The 10924-nt window shown below is 50.3% G+C and overlaps 1 long non-coding RNA gene across 1 annotated transcript; it reads right to left on the bottom strand.

Annotated features, from left to right (window-relative positions):
* Positions 1–6210: 6210 nt before the first annotated feature.
* LOC136519451 (uncharacterized) lies at positions 6211–7484 on the bottom strand. Its single transcript, XR_010774919.1, has 2 exons — positions 7299–7484; positions 6211–6782 (listed from the first exon to the last, which is right to left on the bottom strand). It is a non-coding gene; the product is annotated as an uncharacterized lncRNA (long non-coding RNA).
* Between the last annotated feature and the right edge of the window lie 3440 nt (positions 7485–10924).

Here is a 10924-nt window from a genome sequence, read left to right as displayed (position 1 = left end):
CCTGGGCTGGAGACGCGTCTTTAGAACCACGTTGGAGCTACCGAAGACGCCAGCCCCTCAGTGGACCACCGGAGAGGAGGGGTCATCGGGACCTCTTCCATTGCTGGTAGTAGTGTAATGCAGTCGCTAGGAAGAAGACTGCGAGCACGAAGACCCCGAAGCCGATAAGCAAGATCTCCACGACTTTTGAGATGTGCCTATGAGGTGTGCTTTCCTGCAATAAAAAAGTGAGATGCTAAGATGCTCGGGTACTCTCTTTTTTTTAAAAAAAATGCACATATCTTAAAGCAAATATAACTAATTAACCATTTTACTAATTACAACAAAATTGGTGTTATGTATAGCTATAACTTCTATAGGTTTCGAGAAGCTAGGCGAAAATCACTTTATGTTCACCTTTATCCAGGGTTCAAGGAAGAGAAGAACCCTAGACGATGGCCCCTGGATATTCGGCAAAGGATCTAGTGGTGATAGTGGATTATGATGGTGCAAAAACCCTAGATGAGATCGAGTTTGTTTCCATCCCAATCTGGGTTTGTGTGATGAAGATGCCCCTAGGACTTGTGACGAAACAAGCCAGGGATGTCATCGGTGGGATGATCGAAGAGGAGGTGTTGGAGGTGGATGCAGATGAGAATGATCAGGCAGTGGGAGAGTGTATGAGGATTAAGATCAAGTTGGATATCCGTGAACCACTCATGCGGGGTGTGACCCTGGATATTGGGAAGGAGGAGGAGAAAGGGCTCTGGTGCCCTCTAGAGTATAAATATCTTCTAGACTTTTGCTATACGAGTGGCTTGATAGGACACACGGGTCATGTGTGTGAGGTGAAGTTAGCAAAAGGGGAGAGCCAACAGTTTAGCAAGAAATTTTGATTTACCCCGGAGAATAGGAAGTTCAGTGAGGAGCTAGGTGGAAGGTTTGGAGGATCAAAGTTGGGCTTGCCATTGAGACTGCAGATGGGGAGCAGAGGGAGTGGTGGTAGCTCTAGAAGGTGGGGTAGCGGTAGCAGGCGTGACATGATGGTCCGTCCTAGAGGAAGAAGGGATGGAAGATCATGGAAAGGGAGTGAGTTGAGGAGAGGACCAGGATGGAGGTTACTAGTCCTCTGAAGGACACATCCTTGCAAAGAAGATCAGGGGAAGTGAAGAAAGCCCTTTCTTTTGAGGACAACAGCCACTAAAATCAAACAAGGGTTTCAAATCAGATGGCGGTGGAACGGGCTATGGGGGTGGATAGGTGGCAATATCATATGTTAATGCACACAGTGCCATGCACGTCGATCACTGAGAGGGTCAAGGGGTAAGAATGGGCAGGAGGAGGTGGGGGGAAGAAATCGAGCCTTCGTTCATTCAAAAGGCTTCCGCAATCTGCAAACGAATCGTCAGGAGCAGGGGAAGGGAAGGTAGCGGACTAAAGAAAGAGAGGCATTGAGGAGGAGTCTGAGATGGAGGTAGAGGAGCTACATCAAGTAAAGAAAAGCAGGAGGGAGAAAATAGTGCTTGCATAACTCCATTCTGAAGCTGGACTGGCGGATCAGTCCTGCAAGGCGCAATGAAGCTAATGGCGTGGAACTGCCGAGGCCTCGACAACTCCTTAGTAGTTCGTGGGCTTCTACGATGTCAGAAGTCCGTTTAGGTAGACATTCTATTTCTGTCTAAAATAAGAATGGAAGAGAGAAATATGGTGAGGATTAGGTTTTCTCTAGGCCTATCAAATACGGCGGTGGTAATAGGGGATGGAAAAGAAGGGAACTGTTGTGTTATGGAGGAAGGGGGTAATTGTGATTTTGAGGAACTACTCGATAAATCACATTGATGTGGATGTGGTGGAAGATGATGGATTCTCTTGACGGTTCACAGGCGTCTATGGAGAACCAAAAATGGAGTTAAAGCGCCGCACTTGAAAGTTGTTGCATGACCTGAATGTGTTGCGTTCCATGTCATGACTGTGTACTAGGGATTTTAATGAGATCCTTCATCATCACAAGGAAGAAGCTGGAGCACCATGCTTACAAGCCTGTCTAGATAAGTTCGAGGAAGTGTTGGAGGATTGCGAGCTGTTAGACTTGGGCTTCACGGGGGATATTTTCACTTGGAGGAATCATCATCAAAGAAGCGATGATTACATTAAGGAGAGGCTTGATCGGGCTGTTGCTAATGGAAGTTGGAGGGCCAGATTCCCCTGGGTCATTGTCCACAATGGGGATCCTCATCATTCTGACCCTCCTTGTTATAATTTCTTCTGATAAGGCAGGAGGATGAAGGGAAGGGTCAGCAGAGAAAAGCTTCAAGTTCGAGGTCTCCTGGTTGGAAGAACCTCAATGTAGAGAAGTGGTGCAAGCAGCATGGGAGAATGGTAGGAGTTAAGATGTTTGACGCCATGAAAGGGATTGTAATCGGCTTGTAGGATTCGAGAACTAACATGCTGGGAGACTTGTAGAAGAGGTTGAAAAAAAAGCGAAGGGGGAGCTAGAGTAGTATGGGAGGAAGGGTATTTCACAGGACACGGTGGAGAGGGAGGCTATCCTTCGCTTTAAAGTGGATAGGTTAGAGGAGCAAATTGATATTTTTTGGAAGCAAAGAGCTCATGTGAACTGGCTAGCGAAGGGAGACGGAAATACTTGGTTCTTTCACCAATGCTATAAGGAGAGGAGGAGGGTGAATAGGATAGGTAATCTGAAGGAGGATGGGGGTGGGTGGAGAGTGAAGTAGAGAAGCAGGATTTTATTACTAACTATTTTAAGCAACTTTCAGGTCTAATGGTCTAAATGACACACAACAACTCCTCAATGCTAGCTGTGGCGCGAGGGTAACAAGAGAGATGAATGAAGCGCTGATCGCTGAGTTCGAAGAAGAGGAGTTTGTTGCTGCTCTCAACTCTATCGGTGACTTAAAGGCCCTAGAGGACCAGATGGGATGCCGGCCATTTTTTATAGGAGATTTTGGGATGCCTTCAACTTAGCGATGTTAGCTAAGCAAGGGTAGTGCACCATTCAGAACCCATACTCTCTATGCGCTAGAGTCCTGAAAGCGAAGTATTTTCCAAATTCAAGCTGCCTTGCTTCCCGCCCAAAAGAAGGAATTTCACATACTTGGAGAAGTATTTTGAAAGGCATTGCTACACTGAAAGAGGGAATAATCTGGAGAACTGGAGACGGGGATGGTATGGCTCCCAAAAAATTATACACACCGGCCGATCACCCCCAAGGGCAGTAATCTTCTACGCCAAGTTTCAGAACTCGTTGATCCGAGTACTGGAGATTGGGACGTTCAGCTTGTTCGTGACACATTCTTGGAGGAGGATGCGCGGATTATCCTGGCTATACTTCTCACTTCCGCTTGGGAGAATTCTTTGGCGTGGCACTATGATCCACGAGGTATGTATGTTCTCCGTCAAAAGTGCCTACAAAGTTTGTCGCCGGGGGATCATAAACAAGCAGAGTCGCAACGGGGGCACATCCAGTTCGAGTTCGATGAACCAGCCGGAAGATGGAGATTCCTAATAAGATAAAACTTTTTTTTGTGGAGAGTAGCAGTCATCCCCTGAGGCATGGAGGTCGAGAGTTGCTGTGTAGTGTGCAACGAGGATGTGGAGGATGGGGTCCATTTCTATTTCAAATGTCCTGCAACAAAGCAATTTTGGGCCGAGCTAGGAGTGGCAGAATACCGAGAACTGTTGGCAATCTGCACGTGAAGCGATCTGTTTTATCCTAGCCCTGAGGAAGGATATCCAATGCAAAATGGCCATTGGCATGTGGCCATGGTGCGCTGAGAGAAACAACATCTATCATAGAAGAGGGGAAGAAAAGACCAATTTCTATCATTGCTAGATCGGTGGAATGTATGCTGCGGAGGTTACCGAGCTAATGAAAAAGGAACCTAGGATGGGGATCGGGGAAGCGCAAGTGTGGCGTAAGCAAGGTTTTCATTATCGGAAATAAAAATTTATCGGAGGTCATGGATAAATAGGATAAACAGGATATATCGGATCAAATTAAAAAAAACAATTTGTTTTGAAAAATAAGCTAGATTCTGGTTATTATATCATAAAGATCAACTGGATGACACTGTTATCGGAAATATCAGACCAAATTCAAATAGTGCAGCATCCTTCTCTTGGGACGACTTCGACTTCTTGGATTCAAATGACACTGTTAGTACCTCTGATGGGCGCACGTAGTGCCGGACGGTGGGGTGGGGAGGGGCGGGGGGCTCGAGCCCCCTACCGATACCGGAGCCCTAGAGCCCCCATGAATTTTTAGGCAAAGTTTTATCGTGTAGGTGGGGCTAAGATTTAAGATCGAGCAGCAGTCGGAGGTATGTTGTTGTCGCACTTTTGTTCAGCCCCCTAAAATTTTTCTTGGATCCGCCGCTGGGCGCACGTAGGGTGGTGGCGGTGGTGGTGCCGTTGGAGAAGCCGTTATCCTTGTGGTCGGACTCCAGAGCGCGTCAGCCTCTCCGAGGCTGAGGAGCAACCACATGAAACCAGCTGCCCATCGTCCGTGCACAGCATAGCAACCGAAGCGGGCATGCGACACGAGGTTGATGAGCCCGGTGATGACTGTCGACATGAGCTACGCGGTGCCGCCGAAGCCCAGCGTCTTGAACAGCACCGGCGCGCAGAACATGATCACGTTGATGCCCGTCAGCTGCTGGAACAGCGGGATCGCCACCGCCATAGCACTGGACTTTGAGAAAAGATAATTATATTAAATTTGATTAATTTGTACCAGCACAAATCCTTATATACAAAACACCAAAAAGAGTTGCCAAGTGTTCAACATGTATTGCGCCGGCATGGCGCTTCCTTGTGTTTGGGGCTTTGGGCGATTGGCTTCCCGGCGTGGAGCTCTGATGCTAAAAGAGCGCAGCCCAAACGGTGCTAGGACTGACAAGTAGTACATGATATCACCCATGCCCTTGCCCTACTGTTGTACCAATTTTGGGCAAATGGTTATCTCACTTGCTCCAAAGGCCAAACACTAGTCATGCAGCCACGTGCTTGACAATTGACATTTTTTTACTGTTGGTGACCCACCGGTCCTTATGTGAACGAGAACACGGAAAGAATCCAACCAAGACCGGCACATAGCCACACGGACCACTAAAGAAAGATGGAACATCAGTTTTTTTCTCCATGGAAAATACTCGATCTGCTCACATGTATGAAACCATTCAAAAAATGAGATGGTAACTTCAGAGTGCAATGCACACATGTTATGGTTTCTCCTCAAGAAACCATTTGATGTAGTAGAAGTCTCTATTTGAAAAAGTCTCTTTTGTTCTCTCCCATCCATTCTTTGGTCTTCATCATCGAGTGACACTCAAGACCCAAGATAATTCCATTCTAGTCCAGACATCTGGCTAGAAATGGGACTATGGGAGCGACAAGATTGGGTACTTCCTAGTACGATGTTTGCGAGATCCCAGTGGAAGAAAGGAAGAAACGACACAACAGGACAAGGCTACTTTTGTGTTCAGTGCAACAGGCATATAGCTGTGGTGGTCACAAACAAGGGTCAGGGACGCAGAAATTTTGCCCCTGGGGGCATATGCCCTCATGCGCACCGCGGTTCGACGCGTATGCTTGATGACTCAAGGATCAGCCGACGACCTACCATCGAGCCACAGTGAAGGGGTGTTGCCGAAAACCAGATCGGACTGTCGACCGGACCGCCTCGGTGGTCTGCCTCAGCAGCGTCTAGCTACCGAGGAAGGGATGGGAGGAGGGATCACTTGACAATGAAGGAAGGCAATGGTGAGGGCATCCCCGTGGATTCAGCATACCATATTATCATCTCGTGACGCGTTTTGATTTTTACTGCCTATGCGTTTCGATTTTTACTGCCTCTTGTCGGTGGCCTCGGTGCTTAGCGACCGCTTCAGGAGGTCTTTATGTTTCCCTCAGCCGGATGGCCATATTCCTACTGCATTATGGGCCCCTCGCGGATACCTCGAGGAGTCCAGGTCACACCTTACCAGTCTGCGGTCGTCAATTTCCTTTCCTCTCCGTCATCGCTTTCCCTCTCATACTCGTTTGCCTGCCTTTGTGTTGTCCTCCCGCGCCGCCTCCGCTGTCTTCCTCCTCTATAAGCCGACCCCGGCTATGGAGGCCAGCGGAGGCCTCCGTCGTCCCTCCGTGTTACGGGAAGGATTGGTGGAGAAGGGAATTCGAGGTAGGAGAAGAGATTGGGGGGAATCAGAAATAGAACGCCGCTGGAACCCGTGAGATGTTGTATTCAGAACGGGTTCAGAAATGCCAATTACAGCCTGCTTTCCCCTTTCCCCTACCGTGGCTTATATAATTGCTGGATTCGCTACAGTGACGTCAGCGGTAACAAACTCCCTAACCGCCTCCACACATACTCAGGCCAAGGGCCCCACCTGTCATCTATACCCAGCTATGGTCATAACACCCTCCCGCCCTTAAGAAACAGCCTGTCCTCGAGCTGTTGATGACTCAAGCTGCACAAAAGCCTGTGCATCGTCTTCCCAAGTCGCCATTGTCGCTGGCAGCGCATCCCACTTGATCAGCACCTGTTTGACCGTGTGAGCGCCACGCTGAATCATCCTCCGGTCCAAAATCCTTTCAGGTTGCATCGCTGTAGCTAGATCTGTGCAGACCTAGGTGAGATCATCAGACACCTGACACTCTTTGGCAATGTCCTTCTCATCGTCAGATACTGGAAAGGGGGTTTAGGAACTAAATGCTTAGGATTGTAAACTAAATCCCAAAAATTCATGTAACACTCCCCTTCTTCCAAACAGGTCCTATCATTCCTGAAACAACACGACCGAAGATAATAGGTTAGGCAAAGTCCCAAATGCATATGAACCATTGATTTCGTTGTGAAGGGTGCACTGATTTATTGGTAGAAATCAGAATCTGACTAGCTGATCCCATGAGCACCCATGGGGAGGGGAAGGAAGGAATCTAACGACATGAAAAATTGAGAATAACATGAATTAGTTGAAATCCGATGAGCACGGCAGATTAAGCACGCTTGGCACTGTTTCATTTTTTTTTATAAAGGACGGATTATACTAATTCACAATTTTTACATGACTTGATAGAAAATCGTGAAACCTCTGCATCTAAAGGACAGCCTGCCTAAACAAAACAAAAAGAAGAGCCTAACACTCTAATAACTATCAATCCTAAGGCTACATGAAATTGACGAGTCGAGGAAACAGTGGTCGACAACCAAATGAAGATTGAGCGTTTTGGTTCTTCCGATGGAACACATGGACTCAGTTCAAGCAGAACAAGGGGAAAGAAGCTAGCAGCGCACTCACCGAATGGTTCATACCTTCGGGTCGGATGTGTGGAAGAAGCAGGGGCCCTGGTTTGCTTGGCCCCGGGAGATCTGGCGCCGGTATGCTTGCCGTGGAAGTGGAACCGTGGAAGTGGAGCCGGTGTCCGGAGTTCCTGGGCTCCTAGCCACTAGCGTGGCGAGGCTCCTCTCACTTTGGATCCGTGGAGACCTGGGTATGTCTAGGATCTATTTTTAAGGGTAAAAATATGATCTACTGTATACTTAACGATGGCTTAGGCCCGTTCACTTCTCTTATAATTCATCTTTTTCAGCTTGTTTTTTCAACCGGAACTGTATTTCGGCTTGTTTTTTCAGCGAAGCGAACGGGGCTTCAATTGTAGGTGACCTAAAATCAGATGATCTGTTTTCTTAGCCGCCTTCAACGGCACCGTATCCGAGGATTTATCATCATACAAAGTAAGGTGATCGCAAACGCCAAGAACAAGCATGAGTCTACCAATAGCGAGACATGCAAGGCTTAGAAAATCATTCTTTTTATTGGCAGCAGCTGCAATATATCATGAGAGTTTTACCTGTGTACCATTAAAAAAGATGACCCTTACCTAGAGGCTACTAAAAAGTTTAGGCACACCCAGGTGTCATACACGTAACTTTTTTTCCTCCTAGACCATTCCATCCGCCTCCCATCCAATTTTCACCGTTTAGCTACCTTGACGTGTGGGCCCGATCAGTGAAGATGTCCAAACTACCCCTCTCTCTCCCAATACCTCTGCACGTCCGCCTGCCCCTCTCCGTGCTCGCTGTGCGCTCGCCCAAGTGGCGGTGGCTGGGGCGCGCGTCGGGCGGTGGCTGGGCTCGCGCTCGCCCAAGGAGCGCCGTGAGCAAATCCAACGGAGGGGATGAGCGGGGTCGATGGCGGAGGGGATGAGATGGCCGACGACGGCGCTGTGCTAGAGAGGGGCGAGGCGAAGCTAGGGCAGGGATGGAGCAGGCCGGGCAAGGCCGGGAAGGGCGATGGCGTCGTGTGGACGGTATGGTGCAGGGTGAGGCCTGGCCGTCGCGAAGGGAGCTAGCGCAGGGGCGGTGTTGCGAGGCCGTGCAACGTGGCCATCGTTCCTCGCGGCGCCGGGCTTCGTGCTGCTGTTGGAGCTTGCCGTCCCGTGGCCGGCTCCTAGCCGCGCAGCCTTCCTCCCGCTCTGCGTGTTCCTCGGCGTCGCGCTCTCGGTGAAGGCGCTGCCCGTGCTCGCCTGCATCTAGCTCGGACTCGTCGGCGGCATGCCGTTCGGGGCGCGGGCCCAAGGGCACCCCGCTCGCCTTGGTCTACATCCTCGCGTCGGGGGCCGCCTTCGGCGTTGTCGTGGCCTGCGCCCTGGTAGCAGGCGCGGTATAGGCGGGCGCTCGCAGCGCAGCGCCGTACCTGCAACAGCAGCTCCTCATCCCGCCCGGGATTCTCGACGCAGCGAAGACCTTGCGGCAACCCGGCGAAGACCGCGGCCGGGGTCACTGACAGCTTGCGCCGTGCACATACACCTCGACGAATGACGACTGGATGGTCTCCCTTGAGAAGGCGAACACCTGTTCCCAGTTGTGCGAAGGGACAGCCAGCGTCACGCCGCGGTAGTTGCTGAGCTTGACCTCCCGCTCGATGTCGCCCGAGGGGTGGGCGCCGTCGTAGGGGCTGCCGAGGCCACCGTCTCCGATGCGGTGGACGCCGCGTGGGCCCTCGACAAGTGTGGCACCGAGGCGTCCGAGCCGCTCGTGGTGGCCGCGCTGGGCCACCGCCGGGAACGTCGCCTCGTCGATGCCCCGCTGGCCCGCTCCATGTCATGGCCGTGGCGCGGCAGTGGACACAGGCATGGACGTGCGGGTGCAGAAGTAGATGGCGAGCGCGACGGTGGTGATCACAAGGAGGATCGCTGGACACGACGACGCCGTAGCCGAACCCGCTGATGCCGCTGGACACGAATATGCCGTGCGCGCCGTCGACGCCCGGAGGCGAGCTCGTTGCTGTTTTTTTTTTTCAGATTTTTTATTTGTCACCAGAAATGTTATTGTCATGTTTTTTATTTTCAGATTTTTTTAAGATTTTGTTGAATTATGTGAGATGGATTGTAAATTTGTGCAAGTTTGAGATGCAAGTTAACGTGAGTGAGTGACTCTCCTAGCTATCTTCTCAGTCGTCTACTCTTCTGGCTAGCGGACCGCGTGGAGGGCTCACAGGTCAGTGGCCTCAGGCATGCAGGGCTCACATGTCAGTGGCATGCGCATCAGCAGCCGGAGTCCACGTTCAGGTCCTGCAGAAGTCAGTGGCACAAGAGGAACGACAAACTTTTGAGTGGTGCTCAGAACTAAGGTCAGTTTGGACTTTTTATACAACAGTTTGACACCGTTATAGATGAAAGTGGACGGAATGATTTGGAAGGCAAAAAAAACTTACGTGCATGGCACCTAGGTGCGCCCGAACTTTTTAGTGGCCTGCAGGTAAGGGTCATCTTTTTTAATGGTAGGATTGAATAATAAATTAGAAGGCAGAGAAAAATAAACAAGGGAAGGCCTAAATCACTGTTAAAATCGACTTTACAAGTTTTAATGTTAATTTTATAAGCAATTGACCCACCACAATTTATAATGATGGATCCCTTGAAACAGAAGTCAAGATGGGCCTTTTCGCAAGCACATACCATGAAAAACCACCAAATCCTAGACATATGACTCACCGCTGCCTCCCTGCTCGCAGCCCATCGACGCCCGCCTACCCAGAGTCGTCGTCGCCCACCTGGCCATCGTCGGCTCTTGCCTGCCTTCCCAAAGCCCGCTGGTGGAAAGCGTGCCGCCCCTGTCACCGCCGCCGCTCGCCTACCCAAAGTTGTCATTGCCCACATGGCCAAGATCACCGTCGCTTGCCTGCTCAGAGCCCGCCGCCAGACGCGTGCCGCTCGGGGTCTCCGTTACCCAGCCGTGAGAACTGCGAACCTGTCTTCCCCATGCTCGGCCGCATGGGCATGGGCTCGGTGACACCATGAGGAGCAGTGTGGAGTCATTCGGTCACCTGCACCTGGAGCTGAAGCTGCTTCAGATACTCAATGTCATCATCAAGCATGGAGCCTTGTCCGTCTGCATCTGCACTTGCAAAACTATTCGCCAAACAACAGCAAAATTAGCCTCCAAATTCCAACTAAAATTCTAAATCTAAAACGTAGAACTAACCGACACAGGGATCCAAACAATATGATACATATATCTGCTTTCACAGGTTTGTTCTTATTCTTATTTGCATTTCTTAATCCATTTCAGATAATAGTTGTGAAGGAATACTTTGTTTTCTTTAAAACTAGGGCAGGTTTCGGTGATGCGGTTTTTGACAATTGTGTATCACAAAACTGTGGTTTTATAAACCAAAGAGACACAAAACCGTGGTTTAGAAAAAAGAGGTCATGAGTGTCTCACCGGACGCAGACCCGTTCCACCCAGGTTGCTCCTCCGGTGGGCGCACGAAGAGCCATCGATAGGCGGACGACGACGAGGGGCAGTCCGACAACGAACACCCCACAACCTACCTCGATGCCGTTCCTCGTCCGGCGAAGCCGATAGCTGCATCCCCGCCGCGCGCCCAGACTCGTCCTGTCGTGGTTCAGGGCCGTGGCG

Source organism: Miscanthus floridulus, chromosome 18 (assembly GCF_019320115.1).
Source record: "Miscanthus floridulus cultivar M001 chromosome 18, ASM1932011v1, whole genome shotgun sequence".
NCBI classification, from domain to species: domain Eukaryota; kingdom Viridiplantae; phylum Streptophyta; class Magnoliopsida; order Poales; family Poaceae; genus Miscanthus; species Miscanthus floridulus.
This window is presented reverse-complemented; position numbering and strand designations above follow the sequence as displayed.